Here is a 26,772-nt window from a genome sequence, read left to right on the forward strand (position 1 = left end):
TTAGCCTGCCATAGTTAAGCAGTGTCCACCTCTTCATGCCCGGCACCCACAGGCACCTAAAAGGTACCAAATTAATGGATTCTAACTGAAGGCAGGCTGGCCAGTCCATAACCAACACACTCGATTCTTGTTGCAGAATTAAGGGCTTCTCCATTACCCCACATAGACTCTGCCACTTGGGATGTGAGGCGGAAATCAGTAGACCAGGATCTGACAACTCAGTATGCCAAATCTAGGGCCAGACCAGACTTTCCAGCATCTCAAAAACATGTTTCTCACAACAGAGGTCTAGCTGCTTCCCATGAAGAGTCACTTCAACATTCCACTCCACCATGTGTATTTATACATCTTTATTGGTGCAGAAGGATGGTATAGAAATGGCTAGGCCAAAATCCCAGGTTAGGACCTTGCTACTGAAAGTGTGGTTCCCAGGTCTGATGCACAGCATCTCCCAGGAGCATGCTAGGAATACAGTGACTCAGGCTTCACCCACACCTGCTCAATCAGCATGCCGCTTTTAACACCATGATGGTTAATTTCATGTGTCAACTTGACTGAGCCACTTGGTGCCTGCATATCTGGCTAAACATGATTTCTGGGTGTGTCTGTGAGGGTGTTTCCACAGTACGTTAGCATTTGACATGGCAGGCTGATAAAGAACACACACACTCCCCAGTGTAAAGGGGTGGTGGCACCATTCAATCCATTGACGGCCTCTAGAATAAAAAGGCAGACAAAGGTTGGATTCTCCTTCCCTTTGCCTGGCTGCTTGAGCTGAGATATCAATCTTCGAATCTTTGAGCCCTGGGTGCTCCTCGTTCTCAGGCCTTCAGACCCAGACTGGATTCTACACCATTGACTCTTGGGTTCCCAGACCTTCGAACTATATCACCACCTTTTCTGAGTCTCCAGCCTGCAAAAGATTGTAGGCCTTTTCAGCCTCCATAATTGCATGAGCCAATATCTTATAATAACTCCATGTGTATGTGTATATTCTAAATATATATACACACATACATATATATTAGGTATCTAAAATATGTAGATATAGATATGTAGATATAGATATGTAGATCCTATTAGACCTGTTTCTCTGAAGAGCACCAAGTGGTTTGAGTTTGAGAAGCACTACCTTAGATCACTCCATTGGTTTATTAGGGGAGGGTTATTGCCTAGTTTGCCACCAATTTTTATGATTATGATCAATTTGTTGCAACCAATTTTTGTGATTACAATTACTTTGGGATAATTTGCATAAAATTCTCAGTCCAGCTCTATCTCCTACTTAACTTGGATGAGAATAACTGTATGGGGGAGGGGTGTGCATGTGTCTCTGTGTGCACATGAGTGTGTTCATGTATAGACATGCCAGATCAGGGAAGGCTGGGGTGAGTAACTGCTTTCTTCTAAGTAGCCCAACAGACTTCTTAGACACTTGCAAAGGTGCTCACGTTGTCCACCTTACAGCAGACACCCCAGATGAATCCTTCTCACACAGCGAAAACAGGCTGGCTCACCTGGCAGATGGGAGGGTTGCCCATACTCATGCAGCATTGCACTTTAATGATGCTGCTTGAGGCTGTGTGTTTTTATAACTTGTATGCAGAAAAGCCTGCTTCCTTGTAACACACCTGTGTCTCAGGAATACCTTGCTTGCCTACAGAAAATGTAAGTCCAGTGTAGTATAACAATTCTAGCGTATTATGCTAACTATTTTAACAAGTAGGTATGGAGGAAAGGAAGTCTGTCAAAACTGCAAGATGGTTATGGGTCCCTGTTAAATATCCCAAAACACTTTATTTTTACTTCACCTTTTTTCCTACCTAAAAAAACTTGTTATTATGTTTTTGTGTTTCCGTTAAATCTATAATATGATGAAGTCTAGGAAGGCAGATGATTTATGCCAGCTTCTTGTTACAAATCTGGCATTGTCAGATTTCGTAAATAGAAGTATAGGATTGAGTTAAATTTGAATTTTGGGAAACAATGATTTTATTTTTAGTATGGGTATACCCCATACAGTATTTGAACCATACTTATATTTTAAATATGTTCATTGTTTCTCTGAAATTCAAATTTAATATGGCATCTTGTATTTAATCTGGTAACCCTATCTGGATGTCAGCATTCAACATAGTAGCCAGTCCAGATTAGATGTTCTATAAGTCTGAACATTTGTGTTATCACTGTACATACAAGGCAAAGGATTGAATATTTGAAATACATAAATTGGTTTCAATGTCCATGATGACATTTCCCTTGCCTGTTTCCAAGAGCACAGAGGCCACTTTGCCTAACAAAGATTTCCCCATCACGTGTGATGTCGATCAGTCTCCAAATAGATTTTACTAAAGTTCAAACAACTCCCCACTTAGATTTTTCTGTTTAACCTTATCAAGAATAAAGTGGGCTAGGCATGGTGGCACATGCCTGTAGTACCAGCTGCTTGAGAGGCTTGTTTGAGCCAGGAGATCAAGACCAGACTGGAAAATACAGCTAGACCCTATCTTTAAAAAATTTATTTTTAATTATCTGGGTATGGTGGATGCACTTGTCATCCTGGCTACTTAGGCTGGAGAATCACCTGAGTTCAAGAACTTGAGGCTGCAGTAAGCTATGATTGTACTACTGCACTCCAGCTTGGGCAACACAGCAAGACCTCATCTCAAAAAAAAAAAAGAAAAAAGAGAGAGAGAGAATGAAGTGGTGGTATGCTTCAACTTTCTTACATGCATTGAGGTAATGTATTCATCATACATTTAATCACCTTGTATGATAATGGTTGCTGTTAAATATTACCACAAATTCAGTGGTTTAAAACAAGACAGTTATTCCCTCCAGTTCTGAAGTTTACAAGTCCAAAATCAGCATCACTGAGCTAAAATCAAGCTGCTGGCAGGGCGGCCCTTCCCTCTAAGGCTCTAGGGAGAGAATCTGTTTCTTGCCTGTTCCAGAGTCTGATGGCTGATTGAATTCCTTGGCTTGTGGCCACGTGACTTCAGTCTCTGCCTCTGGCATACATTACTTTCTTCTCTGTGTGCCAAACCTCCGTCTACCTCTCTCCTTGGTGTGGCCATCGCTAATCTCCATTTTAAGTTGCTTCCCCCATACATTCAGTCATGGCACAGTTCACTTCTTGTATCCATTGCCATGTTGCTGCTGTGTAACAACCAATGTCTCCCTCTTGTAGCTTTATTCTTCAACAAAGTGTTTTATCTGTAATTAATGCTCAATCAATGTTTTTAAAGGGAAAATGCATGATTCCTGGTGAATAACATATATTTAATACTTTTATTCTCTGAACTAGTGTGTCTCTATTGCATTCACATGTACCTTGGCTATGCAAAGTTCTTTCATCAAAGTCCTGCACATTGATTTTTTTTCTTCTGATATTTGCTGTTTATGGATTACAAGAAGTCAGCTTCATTTCATACTGTCATAAATCTGTTTATTTTACTTGATATCTGAGGCATTGCCTTTCTTTATACTTCAACTTTTGAAAAGATTCATAGAGAATGTGCATCTATTTTTGTTAATTTTGCCAAGAATTCAATGGACCTGATAATTCTATATATACTTTTCATGTTTAAGCACAGAATTGTTTTTTAAGTTACATTATTGATACTTTCTTTTGTTCCCATTGCTCTCATCTTTCATTAAGAACACTATTGATTCTTGCCAGAGTAGTGGTGTACACCTGTAGTCCCAGCTACTCCAGAGGCTGAGGCAAGAGGATCGTTTTAGCCTAGGAGTTCAAGACCAGCCTGGGCAACAAAAACAAAAAATCATGAAAGAACACTATTGATTCTAGGTTCAGTCCTTAGGATAAGAATACACACAAAGAAAGACACATACATGCACCCACATAGTGTAGCTTAAACTTGTCCTCTGTTGAAGCAGTTTGAAAGCTGGATGTAGTGTTTTCTGGCTTTATCCACCCCTGTGTGTGTGTTGCTGGGGGAGGAGTTGCGGCAGGAGAGAGACTTCTTTGGGTCAATGTGTAACTTTTTTTTTTCTTTTAAAGAATCTGGGATTTACTTTCTCCTCTGAGATTTTCTTAAAAGCCCATACTAGATCCATCCATCTGTCCAAACATGAAGACTGTCATCTCCTATTATACAGGAGAAAACTTTCAGTTTCAGAAGACTATCATCTCCTATTATACAGGAAATAACTTTCAGTTTCAGAGCATCATTCACTTGATTTTTTTTTTTTTTTTTTTTTTTTTTTTTTAGACAGGATCCCACTCTGTCGCTCAGGCTGGAGCAAAGTGGTGCAATCACAGCTCACTGCACCCTGCCTACTTTCTCTCTCTACAATCTCTACAAGCTGGTAAAATTCCCAGGACCTTTGCCAATGCAAAATTATTAAGGCTTAACATTTTTCAGAACTTGCTAAATCAAGGGAACGAACTTTTGAGGGCCGAGGTTGGTGGTTCGCTTGAGTCCAGGAGTTCGAGGCCAACCTAGGCAACATGGAGAAACTCTGTCTTTCCAAAAGTTTACTGCTTTTCCTGAGAGATGGTGGTAGAGGCAACACCAGATGCCCTTTGACATGTCAGTTCCCAAGAAGCTTTACTCTTTCCCTTTTTGCAACTGTCTAAAGTTTTTGGAATGTGTTCATATTTTTGTTTATCAGCACTCATTCTTCTGCTGGTTTTCACTTTTGTTTGCTTTCTATTTATGGTGATCAATATTGGCTTCCTTCTCCTAAATGTCTCCCAAATTTAACCTAAATCATGCATGATTAAAATAACAAGATGTTCCTTATTCTAATAAAATAATCAACTAAATAACATAAAAGAAGGCCATGCAAGCAATAATTATATGCTTACGTTAATCACACACTTATATTTTATAACTCTATACAAGCATGTATACTTATATTGTTATAAGTCTATTAACTGTATACTTACATCATTAATAGTAGTTACATAATGATAGTCCTTTGGGAACAAAGAGTATAATTATTCTGGTGTGTACTCTTAAGACTCAAGAAGATGTGAATCTTGCTTAGTATACTGTTAACAAAATACCATCTCAGAATTACATTTAAGTACTGTCTAGTCAATAATACTGTAATTATTCATCTCTCATTTTTATTGTAGTTGGAGTATACAAGATTCATACAAAACTGACATAAAATGAGTGTTTAAGTCCCCTTCCATTGAAGTCATAACTAAGAATATATGATAAGCACATGCATTATAAAGATAGAACATTACACTAAGTAATTAGCAAGCAAACTAGCCAGAGTGAAGAGATTGTATTCTGAAATGACACAGAACCTAATTAGCACTATAATTTATTCTTATGCCCTACTTTGTTCTGTTTGAATTTACTTCTGGCCTATAAGTATAATGACTAAAAGTCATTAATCAAATTATTAAAATAATAATTTCATGCTTACTAAGCAGGAATTGTTTCTTAAGCAGACTCTGAGTTCTTTTTGGCTGACCTTGTGGTGAGATCAGAAGAGCTCATATTTTCTGGCAGAATCAAATCCAGCTTCATGACCTACCTACATCTCTTACTAATTTGCTTAACTTTGGGATTGTTTGTTTCTTTGTTTTGTTTTATTTTGTTTTTGAGACAGTCTCGCTCTGTTGCTCTGGCTAGAGTTTAGTGGTGCAATCCTGATTTACTGCATCCTCAAACTCCTGAATTCAAGTGATCCTCCCAACTCAGCCTCCTGGGTAGCTGGGACTACAGGCGTGTGCCACCACACCTGGCTAATTTATTTTAAATTATGTTTTGAAGAGAAGAGGTCTCACCGTGTTGCCCAGGCTGGTCTCAAACTCCTGAGCTCAAGTGATCCTCACACCTTGGCCTCCCAAAGTTCTGGGATTACAGGTATAAACCACTGTGCCTGGCTGACTTTCAGGACATTTTTTTAGCATCTCTTGAATTCAAAGTTCATATCTGTAGAATGGTCATGAAATTAGCTGCACCAGTGGTTCTAAATCTTAAGTGTGCACCAAGGGCTTGTGAAACACAGATTCCTGGACCCCACACTGATCCATAGGCCTTGGCTGAGGCTCAAGATTTGCATTTCTACTGAGTATCCAGGCAATGCTGAAGTTGCTGGTGGAGAGACCATACTTCCAATCAATGGCCTATATTTTAGGATTGTTGGAACATTAGAAGAGATAACCTTTTAGTAGTTTTGAAGCCTGGTGGGGAGCTTTAAATTATAGCCTTACCCATGTGGCCAGTGCGTTAATATGCCACAGGCTGGAAAACCATTAGTTATGTAAAGCTTTTACCTCAATGTGTGATGATGTGGGTGACTCAATACATATAGGTTCTGTTTCTTTGTGCATGCATTTGGTTTTATCCTATTTTTATAGCTGACATATTCTGAGTCCCTGAATGACCTATATTTGTCAACAGGTGTTTGCTTATTTGTTTGATGATTGCATACATTTAAGCCTTGACTAATTCAATTTAAATTTAGGTCCCATCTCCCTGTAGAGTTCTGTGTAATTGTCTGAGTCAGTATGACTGTTCTGGGTTCCCCGCCCCCCACACCTGTTGTCTGTATGGGCCCACTTTTATGGGTCATTATAGAGCTGGAATTGGATAAAGCCAGTCTTTAGACAAAATTCACTTTTTAAAAGCCTTTTATTATGATTTTAGTTGGGATTTCAGGATAATCAGTTTCTACTTAAGATCTTATCTTTATAGATGTTTCATATTTATAATAAACCCAAGATCTGTGGGTTTGATAATCATTTGCATAGGCATTAAAGTGCACTTAAGTACTTATGCAAATAGACCACCAGAAGGGCTTTGAAAGGGAAAAACAAACCAACAAGTTTTCCAAGTCACTACCCACTTTTAAAATTGCAAACAATTCTCCCAAAGCTGACCTAGTCCTATTTTCTTAAAATGTAAAGAAATCTCCAGGTAAACGACTCTTTAGGAAATAAAGATTTTATACTTCTTTTGGCATTAAAACATTTTGGAGAAAGTTTTTTCTTATAATTAATAATTATGGGGGTTGAATTTCTAAAAATAAGAATATTAAATTGTTTTCAAAGATAATCATAATGGCTCTTTAATATTAACTCAACATGCTTTTCTTCAATAACCATTTAATAGATGCTGATGTTTTAGGTACTACCGAATTAGATTTGGGTTACAAAAATCAACAAAACACTGACTCTGGACTGAAAACTATGAAAAATGACTTGAAAATATTCATTCAGTTTGGGCCTATGAGTGAGACACAGAAAAGGTATGGTGGAAACAGAGTTGATGGTGTCCCAGTATAACATTTGAAACATTTAGGAAGAATCCAGACATGTAAAGCATAAGAAATCTCAAAAATCATTTAGAACACTTTTTCAATAGATGACAGGATTAGATGAAAATGGTTTTATTAAATTCATACATAATAGTTATATTCAAGTGTTTGACAAACTGTTCTGTTGACAAACATTATACCATAGCTGGTAAGGATTCTGAAGTTTAATTTGGCTGGGTGCAGTGACTCACACCTGTAATCCCAACAATTTGGGAAGCTGAAGGTAGGAGAACATAAAGTCAGGAGTTTGAGAACAGCCTGAGCAACATAGCGACATCCCATCTCTACGAGAAAATTAAAAAATTATCTGGTTGTGGTGGTACATGCCTGTAGTCCCAGCTACTCAGGATGCTAAGGTGGGAGGATCACTTGAGCCCGTAAGGTCGAGGTTGCAGTGAATGATCTATGTTTGCACCACTGCACTATGTCCTGGGCAACAGAGTGAGACCCTGCCTCAAATAGATGATAGATAGATAGATAGATAGATAGATAGATAGATAGACAGACAGACAGATACATAGATACATAGACACGTATAGTTTAACTTCCATGATGATGGGATGGACCGGATTTTGCAATTAAGTTAAACGGCTTTAACTATAGGGAATGAAATCTAGTGTAGTTCTTCATGGGCAACAGGGCCTCATATTTCCATAGGAAAACATTAGGTGGTAGGTGATTACCTTGAGAGGTTATTACCTAAAAAAAGTGAAGCATCATAAAAGCAAATAAAGCAAAGCTAAAGCCAAAAAAATGGGCAACAGACAACTGTGAGGGCAGGCAGAATTTAACCCCAGCAAAACATTTTAGCAGGATACAGGTTCAATTTTCTGTGATAGACTCATAGCTGGCACGCCTGGCCCTGTATGGTGAATGAGCAGAGCAAACTGATCAGCAATACTAAGCAGACTATGGTGTTAGGTGGCTGTCAGGGCCGACGCAGCAACTAAACAACTTGGTGGAGACCTTGGAGCGTTGAACAGGGCTTCTTAAACCGCTTGGGTCTGAGGTCTACATTAGTGCTAGACACTAGGAAAGCCGGGCCTGCAGCTAGATGTCAAGATTTTCAAAAAGAGTGTGAAGTAGAATATAGGAACCAGACAAGGCCACAGGGGTTTTTCTTACTGTATGTGCTTCTATAAAGATCCAAAACTGAAGTAGAGAAGTTGCAGACATCTATTTTGACTCAATATACACTGTTATTTTCTTATATATTGGTTCTAAAAATACCTAGTAACCTCATGGAGTAGTAAAATTATGATACTTTTCCATGTAAAAAAAAAAATCACAGGAGTGCAATCTCATGCATGAGTGCCATCTCAGGGAGCTCAGGGACACCTGTAGTTTATTTGTATATTTCAGCATAATCTAAGGGCCCTAGGATAAACAATCCTGTTCTAAAATTTAGGGCAATCTCACATTATCCACAGAGCTAGTGTCAGAGCTGGATGTCCTCTAGTACTATATTTAAGTATAGGCTGAGTGACCCCTGGAAGGAATGGTGGAGAGAATTTCTGAGCATCTGGAGGAGGCACTGGACTCATTTACCTCCAAAAGACCTTTTAAGCCTAAAATTGTCTATGGTTCAAGTAATACAAAGCATTAAAAACAGACATCTGCCTCTTCAGAACCAACCACTCACTTTTTACAACCCAAACTCCTCTTGAGCTTAAAGATAAAAAGGTTGGCCTATCTCAGACACCATAGAACCACATAAACGAGATAGCAAGGATTTAACTGGAAAAGTTAACAGGAGAAAGTAAGGAAGTGACTCAGCAATACGAAACACGTTTGAGGGTTGTTTCTCTTGTAGGATGACTCTTATCAATGTAAAATGTGACTGTAATAGTTATCTATTAATATGTAACAAATGATCCTACTACTTTACGGTTTAAAATAAGGATATATTATACCTTTGTTTTCATGAGTCTGGTATTTGGGAGTGGCCTAGGTGGGAGGTTCAGGCCCAAAGTCCCTCATGAATTTGAAGTCAGGTTGTCCATCAGGGCTTTAGTCTTGAAAGTTTCTATGTGGCTGGAGGATCAGTTGGTAAGATGGCTCAGCCACATGGCTACTGGCCTGCCTTCTCAGTTACTCATCACATGGATCTCTCCAGAGGGCTGCTTGAGTACCCTTACAACATGGTGGCTGGCTTTCTCCCGATTGAGTTAGCTAAAAGAATGCAAGAGGGAAATTCAAATGTCTCTTATGACCTATGCTTTGAAGTCACATCGCATCATTACCTCAGTATCCTATTGCTTATACAAGTCAGTTCAGTCATTGAGGGTCATCTTGGAGGCTGGATACTGTACTGATATTATAGCCAAAGGGGAAAGAATTTCAGCTCAATTTTAGGCTATTGTAATGACAGAAAAGAAGTACACAAAGAAATTGTATATTTTGAGAGACAATAAAGCCTATGCCATTCAGAGTCCTCACACATAAAGCAGGTCAACCAAAGAACTTTGGAGAATGTCACCAATAAAAAATCACATGCATCATTAACTTGACGTTGGACTTTGCTAGCTAGGATGCTGATATACAAATCATTTCTAACTTAGAACTGGCTTTTCAAAGTATGAAAGTCAAACTTGATGTTATCCAACTAGGCTTTAAAAAGTAAATTATTGTGTAAGTTTAAAAATATTTACATTACATGTCATCAAGAAAATTCAAAATGGGTTAAGCCAGTATTTTCTAATAGAACAAGGGCCACAGATATAAGCTGATTATGTAATTTCATGTTTTCTTGGAGAAATGGGTGAAAGTCATTTTAATAACATAGTTATTGGCCCAGTGCTATGGCTTGAATGTGTTCCTTTTGAAATTTAGATGTTGAAATTAAATGACCAATGTGATAGTGCTAGAAGGTAGAGACTTTAAGAGGTGATTAGGTCATGAGGTCTCCTCCCCTTGTGAATGGAATTAAATCCTTATATAAAAAGCTTCACTCAGCACTTAGCTAACTTGCTCTTCCACCATCTGCCCTGTAAAGATACAGTGTTTCTCCCCTCCTTGGATTGCAGCAAGAAGATGTCAACTTGGAAGCAGAGAGTTGACATCTTCACCAGATAAGCAAACTTGTGATGCCTTGATCTTGAACTTCCCAGCCACCAGAGTTGTAAAAAAATTCATTTCTGTTTTGTGTAAACTACCCAGTCTCAATATTTTATTATAAGAATGCAAATTGACCAATGCACCTACGATGTCTAAAACATAACAATTTCAACATGAGGTCAGTATAAAAATGTTTGTTGTACTAAGTTAGAAATCCAGTGTGTATTTTATATGTATGGCACATCTCAATTGGACGAGACACATTTCAGATGTTCAATACACACATGAGATTAGTGGCTACTATACTGGATAACAAAGGTAATTTACTGGGTTTACTGGGGAAAAAAAAATCCATTGGGCTAGACCTAATCAAGAAATTTGCTCAAACCAATTAACCAGGGACCCATTGCTGTCTCACTACCGTCTTCTCCAGGCCTGACTCAAACCACAGGGTCCAACTGGCAGCTCCTCAGTAGATGGAGCTCTACATTGCCATCACTGAATAGTTAATGTGTAGTACCAGCCTCAAGTCCTCATTCTGGTCATGGAAGAAACAAGCATCTCTTATAGCTCATGGTCGGTACATGCACTGTGATGTTCATATTCTTCCAGTGTCCTGAACTGGGTAACCTGACCATTCCAAGACTGGTCATTGTGGTTGGTATCACATGATCTCTTGATCATACAAGGCAATTAAAATCTCCTAGACTGCAGAAGTGGGACCAAGACTCCCATACCACATTCTTAAGCAAGGGAGAGTAATTAATTGCACAAAGGAAAATCAGAGTACTTTTAGCAAGAGATGAGGAGGGAAGCAGATGAAAACAAAAACAAACACATGCCCACAACCCACTTGTCCATAATGAAGTGTATAGGCAGATGTTTTAAATTCTATCTTTGATTTTCTAACCACAAAAGGAGAGGCAAATCAAAGGCCATGACAGTTCTGGGTCTGCAGCTAGGACCACCTACATAACTCATGGCTGAAGTTCATCCAATTATTTGTCGTTTCAGTCGTCTGTGACCCACTTGTAATTCATTAATGTTGTGTCAGTGGCCAACTTGAATTTCTACAGACAGCAGTAGCACCTTGAATTAACAGAATAATTGAAAATGTACATACTACTTTGTGACAAGAGAATAATTTTAAATGGAATATATAATGTATGTTCGTTCACAAAAGCATTACTCAGACTTTTGTATTAAATTTGAAATGCTTATCATAACCTTAAAATGGTGTCCATTTTTAAGACAGAATACACATTTATTTTTTCCTGATGTTTGAGTTAAATAATCTTTTTAGGGAGCATTAAATGAATATTATTGGATTTGATAGATCTAACGAGATTATTTGAATAAAATTTTCAGTTCTGTACAAGGTCAAATCAAGTAAAATAATTCCTTCCTCAAAACAGTTTGTACTACATGCTATACTATAATTGAACCATTTAAAAAAAAAATATGTACCCATATGGGCAAGAACAAAGAAGAGACATTTTTAAAACATTAAAGAACGAAGATGCTAAGGTTGAAACATTTGGAGTGTTATTTTTTCCTCAGAAGGCTTATGTGGATGTATAACAGCATTTGTGCACATTCTAAAATAAATAGTGTTTCTAAAATGAATAACTCACAACATATTTTAGCAGCCTGAACAGAGCATTTGGGACTGAAAAGGAACGTGTTTACACAGAGATAGAGAAGAGAAAGATTGTTTTCCTCCACTCTCTTACCATATCATGTGAGGCCACACCCAGAACTTTCTCAGGAAACAAGAGTAAACTCATCTAAAGATGTTTGCAGCAAGGAATAGCACAGAAACATCAACCATATGGGAGAATTGAGGGTCTTCTAATCCAAATAAAATAGGAGGTCTTACTCATATACAAGTAATTGTTGTTTGTTTGAGCTTTAAATTGGTAGCTGAAATGTTCTTCATCTCTTAAATATATTCTGAGTTTCAAAATTCTTCCTCCTAAAGCAATTTTTCTCTAAAAGAGATTTTTAAAAATCATCTTTCTATTTCAGCAACAGGACTAGATCCTCATGCTGCTAGTAACTCAACCCAAACTTTCCCAAGCAGAGCCAAAATAACTCCCATAAAATTTCAAAAGATGAGAATCAGCCCCAGATGGTCCAGAGTAAAATGTTAAATATGATGCTAATGCTATGGTCAAGTGAAATGACATATTTGCATTTTTCTGAATCTGTCTAAAATTAGTCTTTTAAAGAGGTCCATCTGCTTCAAACCTTCTTTTCCATGGCCCTTCTTGTATATGATGTTCCCACCCTGAGTCAAGCAACTGAGTGAAGAAGTTGGATCTTTAGAAGGCCTGTGTTAAATAACAAATATATCTGTGGAGCTGATGTCATAGTGACAGAAAAGGGCCCAGCACTACATCCACATGAATTGTTTACTTGATGGGCGAGAGGTATTCGTAGAATAGTGTTTGCATGGTCTATTTAGGTAGGCTTGGAAAGAAGGGAAGAGGGAAAGAGCTCTCCACTTTTCGTTAGTCCTGATTTTCTGGTGCTAAAATAACAGATAAGTTATATGTATGCTTCTTTCTCAGTCTACTCTGGGTATGTCCTTAATCAATAAGGAGCAGCCCTCTGTTTCTCTAAAACCTAGTCAGGCCAGCAGGGTATTTTACTTGAGTTGTAAGCTTTGCACCCTGTGTATTTGAGTTTCCGAATATCTTCTCATATCGTCTTCTTTGCATCAGGACAACCTTTCTATAAGCCTGTCTCAAATCTGAGTTTTTCTTACTCTGTGTCTGAATTTTGGCCCTCTGAACAAAGATGCTGTGCTCACATTCCAAGACTGCTGATTTAATTGCCCAAGACATAAACAAAAGCCTTCCTGTTCTTCAATTTAGAAATGGAGGGATGAATATGGATCCAAGTCTCTTCATTTTTTCCCTTCTCTTAGTGAGTTTCAAGGAATAAGATGTTTTGCTGGCTACAGAAGCAGAGGAGAGACTGGAAACAAAATGGCTCTACTGTGCTCCAAGAGGTGACCTCTGGTCATGAGTTCTGACCCAGGACAGACCTGGTCACTTTACCATCTTTCTTTCCCAGGCACAGTGAACATCAGATGACCTCCTAAATGAAGTGCCATGCTAATAATTCTCCTCTCACCTTGGTTCATAATAGGAAAATGGAATGTTGACCCATTAGCATCTTACTCCCATTCATTTTCTGCTCTTTATTCACAAAATCAGCATCCCATATCTGCAGTGATTAAAAGACCAAACAGAAGTACTTCACATGGTTACAGGCAGCCTAGCCAGCCTTAATAAACTACTCTTGCAAAATCAAAATGAAGAAATCTGTTATGGGAATTAGAAACACATCACAACCAATTCTGTGTGGCAAAACAGAGGTTTAATATTGATAAATATAAGAATCTAATAATATATAGCAGGTGTGATGCATGGTCCGGCTGTTTCTGTCCTCTTTCTCTGTGTATCAGGCCACACTGCTGCAAAATTTAGACTGCACACACCAGAACATGTGCATCTGATTGGATGTGGGTTCGTTGCAGGATGGAACTGGACCAAGAAGCCACTCCTGTGGATCAGTTTTTAATAATCACAGCGAACCTCTCTTCTCCTAGTCTAATGTGGTCCTTTGTAGTTGTCAGTCAATGTAAAGCCTTCCTTCTGCCTGTAAATAGGATATAATGGGAAGACTAAGCTCACAAGTAAGTGAAAAAGGATGGATAAAAGGCAGGAGACTGGCATCTTACTGTTGTCACTCCACACACCAATCCTTTCACTTCAGGAACACTCTCAAAACAAGTTACAGATTTAGATTTCTCCTATTTTCAGCGTGTACTATTAAGCTACGGAGGAAAGATCCAGAAAGGGAAAGATGACTTAATGTTGAGTCCAGAGATTTGTACCATATAAATATCTAACTATTAAAAAGAGGTTACAGCAAAAAAATGAAATAAAATTAGAATTTAGTCACATTGCAAGCAAATAAATGTAGAGTCATCATGACTTCTAAAACTATTGTAATTATCCAAGTCTAGCTGACACAAAATTCTAAAACCTAATTAAATAATTTTTCTTGATGCTCCCAATTCTGCTCTTCTTTGGGTTAAAAGCAACACAACATGGTCAGTTCAAACAAAGCTGCATCTCATAAAAAATTTTTTTTCAAGAAGCTCAACATCACTAATCATCAGAGAAGTGCAAATTAAAACTACAGTGAAATACCATCTTATGCCAGTCAGAATGGCTATTATTAAGAAGTGAGGAAACAGCAGATTTTGGTGTGGGAGCAGAGAAAACGGAACACTTATACACTGTTGGTGGGAATGTAAATTAATACAACCTCTATGGAAAATAGTATGGAGATTTCTCAAAGAGCTAACAATAGAGCTACCATTTGACCCAGCAATCCCACTGCTGCGTATCTACTCAAAATAAAACAAATCATTATATAAAAGACATCTGCACTCATGTTTATTGCAGCACTATTCAGAATAGCAAAGTCACAGAATCAACCCACCTGCCCTTTAACAGATGACTGGATAAAGAAAATGTAGTACATAGACACCATGGAATACAGCTCAGCCATAAAAATGAATGGAATGACATATTTTGCAGCAACATGGATGGAACTGGAGGCCATTCTTCCAAGGGAAATGACTCAGAAAGTCAAATGCCGCACGTTTTCACCTACAAGTGGGAGCTAAATAATGGTGCACATGGACATACAAAATGAAATAACAGATGTTGGAGACTCCAAAGGGAGGATAGAAGGGGATTAAGGGAGGAAATACTGCCTATTTGGTACAACGTACACTATTTGGGTGATGCTTGCAGTAAAAGTCCAGACTTTACCACTACACAATATATCCGTGTAATAAAATTGCACTTGTACCACAGAAATCTGCAAAAATGAAAATAAATATTTAAAAATAAAAAATTTTAATTACATAGTAGAATTAGTCTAACAGCTTTATCGAAATTCAATTTACATGCCATCAAATTCACCCCTTTGAAGTGTACATTTCAGTTTGTTTTTTTTTTAGTATATTTACAGAGTTTTGCAACCTTCAGCATAATCTACTTTTAAAGTATTTTAATCACTCCAAAAAGAAACCCTTCACCGTTTATTATTCACACCCTATTCTTTCTCCCTCCAGCCCCTGGCAAACACTTATCTACTCTCTGCCTTTATGCATTTGCCTATTCTGGACATTTTGCATAAATGACATCCTACAGGATGCGGTTTTATGTGACTGGCTTCTTTCTCTCAGGATCATGCTTTAGTTTCATCCATGTGGCAGGAGGTGCCAGTACTTTTTTCCTTTTTTAGTAAGTTGGTGGATATAATTTTTCTGTTATCAATGTGTTGCCTCTCAGCTCTCAATGCACCCCTTAATATATTTTCAGATAAACAAGAGAATTCCCTGAAGCTCTGCTCCTTTAACTTGAGCACCACATTAAGCTTCCCCAGCAGAGGGCGCTGGAGAGATAGTGCAAAAGAAAGGCTGCAATTTCTGGTGCAGGGGGTGGAATCGGAAGTGCAGTTCTGACGACATCTGGTGGCACCTTTTCCAGCCATAGGCCCAGGTTGCAGCCTTTCAGCAACTCTGACACCTAGGCCTGGTAATATTTCCGCAGCTTTCTCAGCTCAGAAACCAGAGTTCCCTTTCGAGTCTGACACATCAAGCTGTTGTCCTTCTGCAAGCTTCCCACATGGCTGTGTCCCTTTGAACCTTCTGTCCAGTCCAATGCACAGACTCCCTAACACAGAGTTTACCAATCACTTGTCCTCTCACCTACACTCCAGAATGTGGTCCACAGTTTGCCCAGCAACTCAAGACCAACTCTGGACTGGCCAAACCACCAAACATCTCCAGTCTTAGATGGCAGTGCCATATACATTTTCCAGGAAAGTCTAAAACCTTTGCTAGTGTCTCCTTTGAGCTCTCTCCCTGAGCTTTAAAATACCAACCCTGAGCTTTAAAATACCAAAGGGAGTTGAGTCTCTGCATGTCTTATAGTTACTCTTTCATCACTCTTCATAATTCTTCACATTAAACTCTCCCTATTTAACCCCACTGCATGGTTTCTGTCTCTTGCTTGGACCTAGACTTCCACAGTATTTCATTACGTAGATATACCACATATTGTTCATCCATGCATCAATTCATGGGCATTTGGGTTGTTTCCACTTGTTTGGCTCTTAGGAATAATGCTGCTGTGAACATTTCTGTGCAAGTCTTTGTGCACACATGTTTTATTTCTCCAGGGTAGCTACTTAGGAGTTGAATTGCTGGAACACATGGTACACTTGTCTTTAACTTTTTAAGAAACTACCAAATTGGTTTCCAAAGTGGCTGCACCGTTTGTGTGAAGGTTCCAATTTGTCCACACCCACATCAACACTTATTATGTTCTATCTTTTTTGATTATAGCCATTCTAGTATATTTTATACCACACATGCAAGGTATTGAAGCCAAAAATGAAGACTGAGTTAAAAAAAAAATAGAATTGTGTCCAGTATTCAAGAAGAAATAGAAAAGAGATGTCTGTTATTTTGTTCATGTTCTTATCAAAAGTTAAGGAACCAATTCCTTCTCGGCTGCAATCATGGTAATGTGCACTTTCTTGGATGCTGTGACAGCAGGGTAAATGAAAGCAAACTCACATTTTTTTTTTTTTTTTGAAAAAAAAAATGGAACATTTCATTTCAACAAAAACTTAATATAAACTTCAATAAAATAATGTGAAGAAAATTTTAAGCCAAAAAGACAATTTGATTTTGTGGCTTTTTATATGTAGGTAATTTTTTCTTTATTTTTTTTTTTTCCTGGTAGGAACTTTAAAACTGACTCAACAGTTGGTCCAAAAACAACATTTAACCATTATTTTCTAGACTACACATTTGGGCCCAGTACAACTCCAAGAAATAGAGAAATGCTCTGTTTCCGTTTGGAATTCAGAGAATCTTTCTGGCTGTGGTACAGATTTCCTGTGTTTCGCTCCAGGATGGTTGAAATTTGGGCAGCTCAATCAAGTTCAAATTATGTTAGAATACCATTTGCATTCTAGTTACAAAGCAAGGCTTTGAATTCCACCCACACTTTCTTGGCCTGAACCACCATCCTCATCAGTCTAAAGAAATTTAAATCTTTTAAACAAGACAGGATGAAAGAAAAGTTGGGCTGAAAAAGAAAAACTTAGAAACTTTCCTGATTAAGTTAGCTCTTCCTAAAGTGTTTAGGTCACAAGCCACCTCCTAGTACCTCGTTTGAGATTCCACTGAGTAACGTATATAGATTTAAGGTGATCAGAATGAATTAGCAAACATCACAGGTTTAAAAAAACAAAAAACAAACAGACAAAAAACACTTTGGAAGCTGTTTGTTAAATCTTGCAGAATTTTTAGCTGGTTTAAATATCAGACACCACGTCCAGATATGAAGACCTATGAGGTTTTGTAGTGGTGGAAACTACTCAATCCACTAATATCTCCTCTTCCGTGAATAGCCACGTTAGTCTGTGATATTAAAGTATCATGTCAATTCTTTGAGCCTTTTGGGCTTCACTATGTATATTTAACAATACAGGGACTTCAGCATAGGGTACACTACCTTAAGAATGTATGGTACTTTGGTTTTATGAAACATAGGAAGACAGGGCATATATAACTGGTTAATCCAGTATGTGTACATTTTAAATAATTGTGATTCTAACAGTATGGTCTCTGGTGTTTGAATACATTGTTTAAGCAAAAATAGTCTTTGGAAAGGTGGCAGCATGATAGAGGAAGAGACATAGAAACCCTGTTTTGGAGACAAATTTCCATTCAGGGAAGAAATTTTGTAGATACTAACTGAAGAGTATCTAAAACATCATGCTTGCACCTATTTATCTGTTCCCCCCTCCCCAGATTTCCATTGCCAAATGATGTAATCAACCAATCTTTGTATAAACAGAAAATCAAAGACCCCTATGATTTCTATATTTTGTCTTTTGATTCCAACTGCATTATTATTTTAGGAGAGAGGCCTAGATCGACAGCTCTCAAATGACACCAACAGGAGCGTAGTGAAGAAGGCATTCTCGGAGGCTGCACATTTCTGGAAGACAGCATGACAATATGCCTCAAGTGCCATGTAAGTATTCCTTGGTTTGGACTTAGCAATTCTATATAAAAAAATTTGGCCCTACACAATAAAAGAAATGTAAGCCAAGATTTAAATGCAGAGTCTCTACATAAAAAATTATAACTAAAAAATGTAAGCCAAGCAAAATATCTAGCATCATAGAACTAATTAAGTAAATTATAGAAATGAGTTTATTGTGTATAGAAAAATTACGCAATTCTACACAATTTAAAGTACTTGGGAGAAAAGGCATTGAAATCCCATACCCAAAGTTCACCTCAAATGTAACTGGTCTAGAAGATATGATTGCAGACTTTTGACGTATGGTTACCAGGATATGCAGATAGACAGAGATGCAGATAGAAATGTTTTAAGGACCATGTGTTTAAAGTAACAATTAGTAAATGTATTTTTCTTAAATTTAGTTATAGAAAGAAAACTGAAGTGATAGCAAAAGGATTGCTGAACCTCAAATATTTGAGGCTGAAGTGTCTACGAATACAGCAGGACATGAATCCTTAAACGTGAGATACGGTCAACCACATAAGTAATGTGTTGCAAGTTCACTTTACATACATAGCATTTTAACTACGCTATTTGGTAAAAACCAAGAGTAGCTGATAAAATGCAGTCTGTTCCTGGATTAAAATAGAAACTCTGTTGTCTTTCTATCTGCACTTCTGACACTTTTTTTTTTTTTTTTTTTTTTTTTTTTTTTTTTTTTTTTGAGACGGAGTTTCACTCTTGTTGCCCAGGCTGGAGTGCAATGGCGCGATCTCGGCTCACCGCAACCTCCGCCTCCCGGGTTCAGGCAATTCTCCTGCCTCAGCCTCCTGAGTAGCTGGGATTACAGGCACGCACCACCATGCCCAGCTAATTTTTTGTATTTTTAGTAGAGACGGGGTTTCACCATGTTGACCAGGATGGTCTCGATCTCTCGACCTCGTGATCCACCCGCCTCAGCCTCCCAAAGTGCTGGGATTACAGGCTTGAGCCACCGCGCCCGGCCCTGACACTTTCGATGCTCTCATTTTTTGATGCTCTCAAGCCGTCTCAACCTACCTTGTCCTTCCCTCACCCCCAAAAATTGGCTGGGAAAGAGGGGAAATTAGGGCATCCTCAAACTATACCTCCTAGACTGGAGGAATCGCGCAACATTAAGGCTAATTTTCCCAATTAGAAAAAGAGAAAAGAAACTTCAATGACTGGCTGCCTGCCAGTCAAAGAGGGAAACGTCCAAAGCCTAAGAATGAACCAGGCCACGTGTGGTTTCTCATGATTGTAATCCCAGAACTTTGGGAGGCTGAGGCAGGCAGATCACTTGAGGCCAGGAGTTTGAGACCAGCCTGGGCAACATGGTAAAGCCTCATCTCAATAAATAATTACATACATAAATAAGCTCCTAGTTTAACTTCTGAACCAGGTAAAGAATAAATGGCAGGCCTGGCACGGTGGCTCACGCCTGTAATCCCAGCACTTTGGAAGGCCAAAGAGGGTGGATCTTGAGGTCAGGAGTTCAAGACCAGGTGAAACCTTGTCTGTAGTAAAAATACAAAAATTAGCTGGATGTGCTGGCAGACGCCTATGATCCCAGCTATTTGGGAGGCTGACGCACGAGAATCGCTTGAACACCTGAGGTGGAGGTTGCAGTGAGCTGGCATCACACCACTGCACTCCAGCCTGGGTGACAGAGTAAAACTCAATCTCAAATAATAAAATAACATTAAATTTAAATTTAAAAAGAATGAATCACCCTGGGGTCATTCCTGAAGAGCTGTTTATGGCATTAAAACAAACAGCTACAAAAACTTGATATGAATCATATGATACCAGGATATGCAGGTCATATATTAGAGCCCTAAAATCAAGATTATAACTGTAACCTGAAACTGAGATCTACAACGTATTAATTTCAGTGAGTCACTCATGTTCAAGCATCTTTATTGATGAATTCAATGTTTATTCATAACTAATAATTTATTATGAAAATATTTTGTGAGTAAGACTCTTCTTTACCAAAAAAATTGTACCCAGAAATAGAAATATCAGAAACTTTTTTTATACTGAAAAAAAATCTTTTAAGTATTTCTTTTGGTACTTAGCTCCACATTTTTAAATTTTTTTTCTTTCCTTTTCTTTTTAAAAATAGACAAATAATAATTGTGTATATTCGCTGGGTACATACTGATGTATGCCAAGAAGTGAATTTCAAAATCCTTAAGAAGTAGAACAATGAAAAAGACAAAGTGAGAATCTTATCCCCAGAGTAACTCCTTAGAAGTTTTTCAAATAAGTGAAATATGTATATGAAAATTTGAAATTGACACAGGTAATTCTTCTTCAGTATATCTATCTATACATAATGAAACTAAAGAAGATAAAGCTGTTTGTTCCTTGGGACAGTCTAAGAATAAATAAATAAATAAATAATAAAAATTTTAAAAAAGAAAAAGGTGAGCTGCAATTTTTGTTTTTGAAATAAAATTTATGATTTTGTTACAATAAAAAGTTGAACTTCCTTTCTCCCCCAAATATAATGTTTTAAACATGTTTCGTACAGTTAAATACTGAAATACCAGTATTCTCAGTTGACTCTGTTATTGCAATCACTAAATGTCACCATTGGCATGTGGGTCTGTGGAATGGTGATGTGAATAACATGACACTTCCTTTCCTTCATTTCCCTACAATACAGTATTGTGAAGCAAACGTTAGTGGAAGTTGAAGACTATCTAGAGCTAATTTTAGTGACCAAAAAATAAACCTTCTCCACAACCGAATGTCAAATATTACTGTCCAGGAGAAATGAAAAAAAAAAATCACATGGCATCACCACTTAATATATTCCAGTCCTAGGCATGTGCAGTGATCTCAAAGACTACTTATTTTTTCTTTGAATTAGGGGGAGAGAGCGAGACAAAGGTAGCGTTAATATAAAAACAAAAGCTGGAAACCAGTGAGAGAAAGAGAACGAGACAGAGCAACAGTTTGAGTCCAACCCAAGCATCAACTCAAAGTCAAGACAACATTACCTCCGACTTGCCAAATTTGTTTCTACCTCCAAATTGACCACCATTTCTCCAGGATTTAAATTCATACAATATAAAGTTTTGAAACTTTCCTTTTTTTTTTTTTTTTTTTTTGAAAGGGAGTCTCCCTCTGTTGCCCAGGCTAGAGTGTAATGGTGCAATCTCAGCTCACTACAACCTCCACCTCCAGACTTCAAGAGAGTCTTCTGCCTCAGCTTCCCACGTAGCTGGGACTACAGGCGCACATCACCATGCCCAGCTAATTTTTGTGTTTTTAGAAGAGACAGGGTTTCGCCATGTTGACCAGAATGGCCTCATGTTAACCTCATGATCCACCTGCCTCAGCCTCCCAAAGTGCTGGGATTGCAAGCTGAGCCACCGCACCCAGCCAACTTTGCCTTTTTAAAAATCTGAGTTATGGCCATTTAAGTATAAGCCGAAGGGGCTTGGTAATCCAACTCTTGAGAACACTTCAGAAACACACCATTCATCATCTTTCTGCCATGATGGCAAAGCTCCATGATCCTGTGCTTTCCAACATGGTAGCCCTAGCCTCACATGGCTGTGAACACTTGAAACGTGCTGAGACAGAGAAATTTAATTTATCATTTTATTTATTTCTAACTAATTTGAGTTTAAGCTGGTTCATGTGGTGAGTGGCTACTGTATTTATTGTGCAGAAGAACTCCAGTTGAAATACATAAATACTCTATTAAGTCCCTTCCAGGTTACTTTGTCACTGTGAGGGGAGGTTTTATCTCCTCAATCTTCTTGGTCTTTAAACAGGTAATTATTAGAAAACTTAAGCTCAAATACAAACACACACACACATACACACACACACACACACACACACACACACACACACGTGCATCCTTTCCAAAAATTAAAAACAAGCTAATGCAACCTAAATCATAGTCAAAAAGAGAAATTGTTTCCTAAGTGGACCATAACCCCCTAAGAAACCATTGTTAGTTTTTTTAAGCTCATCTTTTGTTTCCATGCCAAGCCTTTACCTCTACCAGTGCTTAAGAAACCAACCCATTCCCATGCATTTTCAAATAACTGACCCACCTTTTGCTCACATAGACGTTAAGCTTGCTAAAACTTTGCATTTACTCAACTTCTTTATTTTATGCCAAATTACATTCTTAAACTCAACAAGCCTTATAAGCCTTTACTATTCACCTCTAGTCAGAGCAGAAACCCAGGGAGTTTAGACATTTATTCAATTACAAAAATACTTGTAGAAGAAAATATTTTGATCATATAAAAACTAACTCATTAGCTATTGCTCAATGGCATTGCAAATATTTTAAAGTAGAATAAAGTGAAACTAAAGGCCTCAAGTATAAAAACAAATTAAGATATTTTTCTTCCTTTGCATAGGGGCCAAATTTTCATTTTCTTGGCAATTAGGATATTTTGTCAAAATATAACAGAACTCTTTTGAGTTGTGTGCATATATAATAAAACCAAACACCACAATATATATCAAATTTAAAAGAAAAACTACTCAACACAGACTCTTAAAACTATGGAGTCGATTAGGGGTAAGCAGTTATTTTTTCTTAATGGTCAGAGTAATGTTTTAGGCTTTGCATACTGTATGTTCTTTGTCACAGGTACTGAACTCTGCCCTTTTAACATAAAAGCAGCTATAGATAGTACATAATTAAATGAGCATGACTGTGTTCCAATAAAACTTTACTTACAAAAACTAACCAGTGGGCCCCAATTTGGCCTGGTGAGGGGCTGTAGTTTGTTAAGAAATGAGGTAGATAAGAAATATTAACCTATATTTTTGGTAAATACTGACTGCACAGCAACTAGAAGAATAAACATATAAATATTTCATTAATCAAGTTGAAAAACTATTACTGTGAAGAACGGTGTATTAGTTCATTCTCACACTGTTATAAAGAACTGCTTGAGACTGGATAATTTATAAAGGAAAGAGACTTAATTGACTCACAGTTCTGTATGGCTGGACAGGCCTCAGAAAACTTATAATCGTGGCAAAAAGGGAAGCAAACACATCCTTCTTCAAATGGAGGCAAGAGAGAAATGCTGGCCGGGGAAAAGCAACACACTTACAAAAACATCAGATCTCATGAGGACTCACTATCACGAGAACAGCATGAAGGAAACTGCCCCCATAATCCAATCACTTCCCACTGATCCCTCCTATGACATGTGGGGGATTATGGGAACTACAATTCAAGATGAGATTTGCATGGGGACACAGCCAAACCATATCAAATGGGAAAGATGAAAGATATTAAAGGAAATAAGCAGCATTCTTTGAACTCTGTTCTTGGCAGGAAACAATAACTATGCCAAGGTGGAACTGAAGAACTAAGAAAGGAATCAAGACAGACACTAGCAGTTTGCAGGACATTCAGCACTATGTCAGGACAAGACAACAGCTGGTGCTGCAATATGACATCTCATTGCAAAGGTGCACCTTAACGTCCAGAACCCTCCAATTATCTTAATAGTCCACGAAATGCTGTGTCTAGCTCCCTCACTTATAAATGATGAGTGTTGTTTATATAAATGTGATACATTTATGTCCTTAAAGGCCACTTTTACAAATATGATGAGAGGAATTTTGGACACATATAAAATAGACCAAATAGTATAATGGGAATCTTTGTTCCCATCACTTTGCCTCAAACTGTCATTTCTGCCACAGCCTCATCCTATCCCCATCACAGGAGGTGGAAGAGATTCTTGATTCTCTGACATCACATCATTTCATCTGTAAATATTTCCACCGGAGTCTCTCTAAGATAAGGATCAAAACAACACCTGTTTATTTAGGGTCACCGTTGGATGTCTAGGCATTTGACTAAAATCTATCCTTTTATCCCATGCATTTAAATAGAGAAAAATTTTGTTGCAAGACAGTTAAAGTGGTGTAAAGCAAGAAAACAGATTGATTTCTTTTAGAAACATTTTTATCATGAAAATAAATGTGATTTTTTGTGTATATTTTATTATTAAGTTGGATTTTATATAATCAGGGAGCAGTAGTGGTTGCCATAACGTGAAGAAACCTGTGGCAAAGTTCCTTAACTCTTACAAAGTGCAGCATGTATTCAACGAAAGAGCATTATCATGACTCATCTTCCCATACTCTCAGGAATTTTGACCTGATTCAAATAACAGAGGAGAAGAAAATAGCCTGTGAATGCAATCTGATAAAGCATTGTCACATCCTGCATTCAACAAATAAAAATAATCTCGCCGTACCTTTGCGTCCTCAGAAAAACATAGCAAGAAACTTCAGAAAAATGGGCTTTAATTCAAGCCACATGAATTATTACAGATATCAGGAAAAAAAACAATTTAAAATAAAATATACTTATATTGCCCATTTATGTGTGATTAGCCACTCATCCATAATACAGTGCAATTGATACTAATTTATTCAGATAAGAGGGTAAAGTTTCTACCAGGGTTACAGTAAAAGATGTTAACTTTTCTAGAAGTAGAGCTTTAGTCATCTGTGCCAAACTCACGTTGGTGTCAGTGTGTTGGTCTGTTGTCTTCACTGAGAACTGTGCTGAGATCATTAGCAAAGCATGCATAGTATTTCCAATTCTAGGGTAATTTGCCAGAACAAATTGAATGGGGAAAAAGAACTGAAAGGCCAGGCGCGGTGGCTCATGCCTGTAATCCCAGCACTTTGGGAGGCTGAGGCGGGTAGATCACGAGGTCAAGAGATCGAGACCATCCTGGTCAACATGGTGAAACCCTGTCTCTACTAAAGATACAAAAAATTAGCTGGGCATGGTGGCACGTGCCTGTAATCCCAGCTACTCAGGAGGCTGAGGCAGGAGAATTGCCTGAACCCAGGAGGCGGAGGTTGCGGTGAGCCGAGATAGCGCCATTGCACTCCAGCCTGGGTAACAAGAGCGAAACTCCGTTTCAAAAAAAAAAAAAAAAAACTGAAAATGCTGATACCATCCCTATAAATCTTACTAAATTAAGCAGGGAAGGAGGAAAGAGGAGAAATACATAACACATAATGACCGACCGCACATACAATGGTAGTTCCATAAGATTATAATGTAGCTGGATTTCAAACAAGGTGGCCGAATAGACACAACTCCGGTGCACAACACCCAGCAAGAGAGACGCAGAAATCGAGAGATCTCCTAGCTCTAACCAAGATACCAGGTGCATTTCATCCAGTCTGGTGGGATGGTGAGCAGAGCCAGGAAGAGCAGAGCAAGGTGGGGAGGGGGTGCTGCTTCACCTAGAAAGTGCATCTGGCCGGTGAGTCAGAAGCTTCCTCTCCGGTACCCTGGTCCAGATACAGCACTTCCCCCAAAGCCTCAGCAATACACACAACAAGGGATCTTTGCCAGTCAAGTGCAACTCACACACTGGGGGTAGTGGTGGGGGCTAAGGGATGGACAGCATGCAGGGGAGGGTGGGGAGGGATATTATGGGGAGAAATGCCAAATACAGATGAAAGGGGAATAGAGGCAGCAAACCACCTGGTTATGTATGCACCTATGCAACAGCCCTGCATGACTTGCACATGTACCCCAGAACCTAAAGTAAAATTTAAAAAAATAGTAATAATAAATAAATAAGATTATAATGTAGCTGAAAAATTCTTATCACTTAGTGACACTGTAGCTGTCATAGTGTCATAGTGCAATGCATTACCTTTTCTATGTTTAGCTACATTTAGATATACAAATACTTACCATTATGTTACAATTTCCTACAATATTCAGTCCAATCACATGCTGCACAGGTTTGTAGCCCAGGCACACTAGGCTACACTATCTTGCCTAGGTGTGTAGTAGGCTGTACCATCTAGGTTTGTGAAAGTGTACTCTATCATGTTTGCACAACAACAAAGTCACCCGATGAAGCATTTCTCAGAAGTGTTTCTGTCATTAAGTAACTCGTGACTCTATGACTTGAAGTTAAATTCCTGTTTTAGAAAAGACAAAGCATTTCTTCCTCATTTGAAAAATATACATAAATTGCAACTTTGGACAGGCTCAATGACCAGCTAGAAAGATGATGAGTCCTAAAGCTCAGTAGAATATCTGAGGGCAGTTGTAATCATGACTCTATGGCCACAGTGACTTTCGATAATCTAGGCAGGAATTGCACAGGATGAACATGTCCATCTCAAAAAAAAAAGAAAGAGACAGAGAGAAATGACATCTTAGATACCATTCAACCCAGAGTCATATTCCAGCTACTGGGCT

General features: G+C 38.2%; 1 long non-coding RNA gene across 2 annotated transcripts in view; it reads left to right on the forward strand.

Moving 5' to 3' along the window:
- LOC141582832 (uncharacterized) overlaps nt 1-19,190 on the forward strand; it is a 410,126-nt gene extending 390,936 nt beyond the window's left edge. For both annotated transcript variants that reach the window (XR_012515746.1, XR_012515745.1), the window contains exons 4-5: nt 18,394-18,509; nt 18,926-19,190. This is a non-coding gene — a long non-coding RNA (uncharacterized LOC141582832). The remainder of the gene's footprint in view (nt 1-18,393; nt 18,510-18,925) is intronic.
- The last annotated feature ends 7,582 nt before the right edge of the window (nt 19,191-26,772 follow it).

The sequence above is a fragment of the Saimiri boliviensis genome, chromosome X, assembly GCF_048565385.1.
Source record: "Saimiri boliviensis isolate mSaiBol1 chromosome X, mSaiBol1.pri, whole genome shotgun sequence".
Lineage (NCBI taxonomy): Eukaryota > Metazoa > Chordata > Mammalia > Primates > Cebidae > Saimiri > Saimiri boliviensis.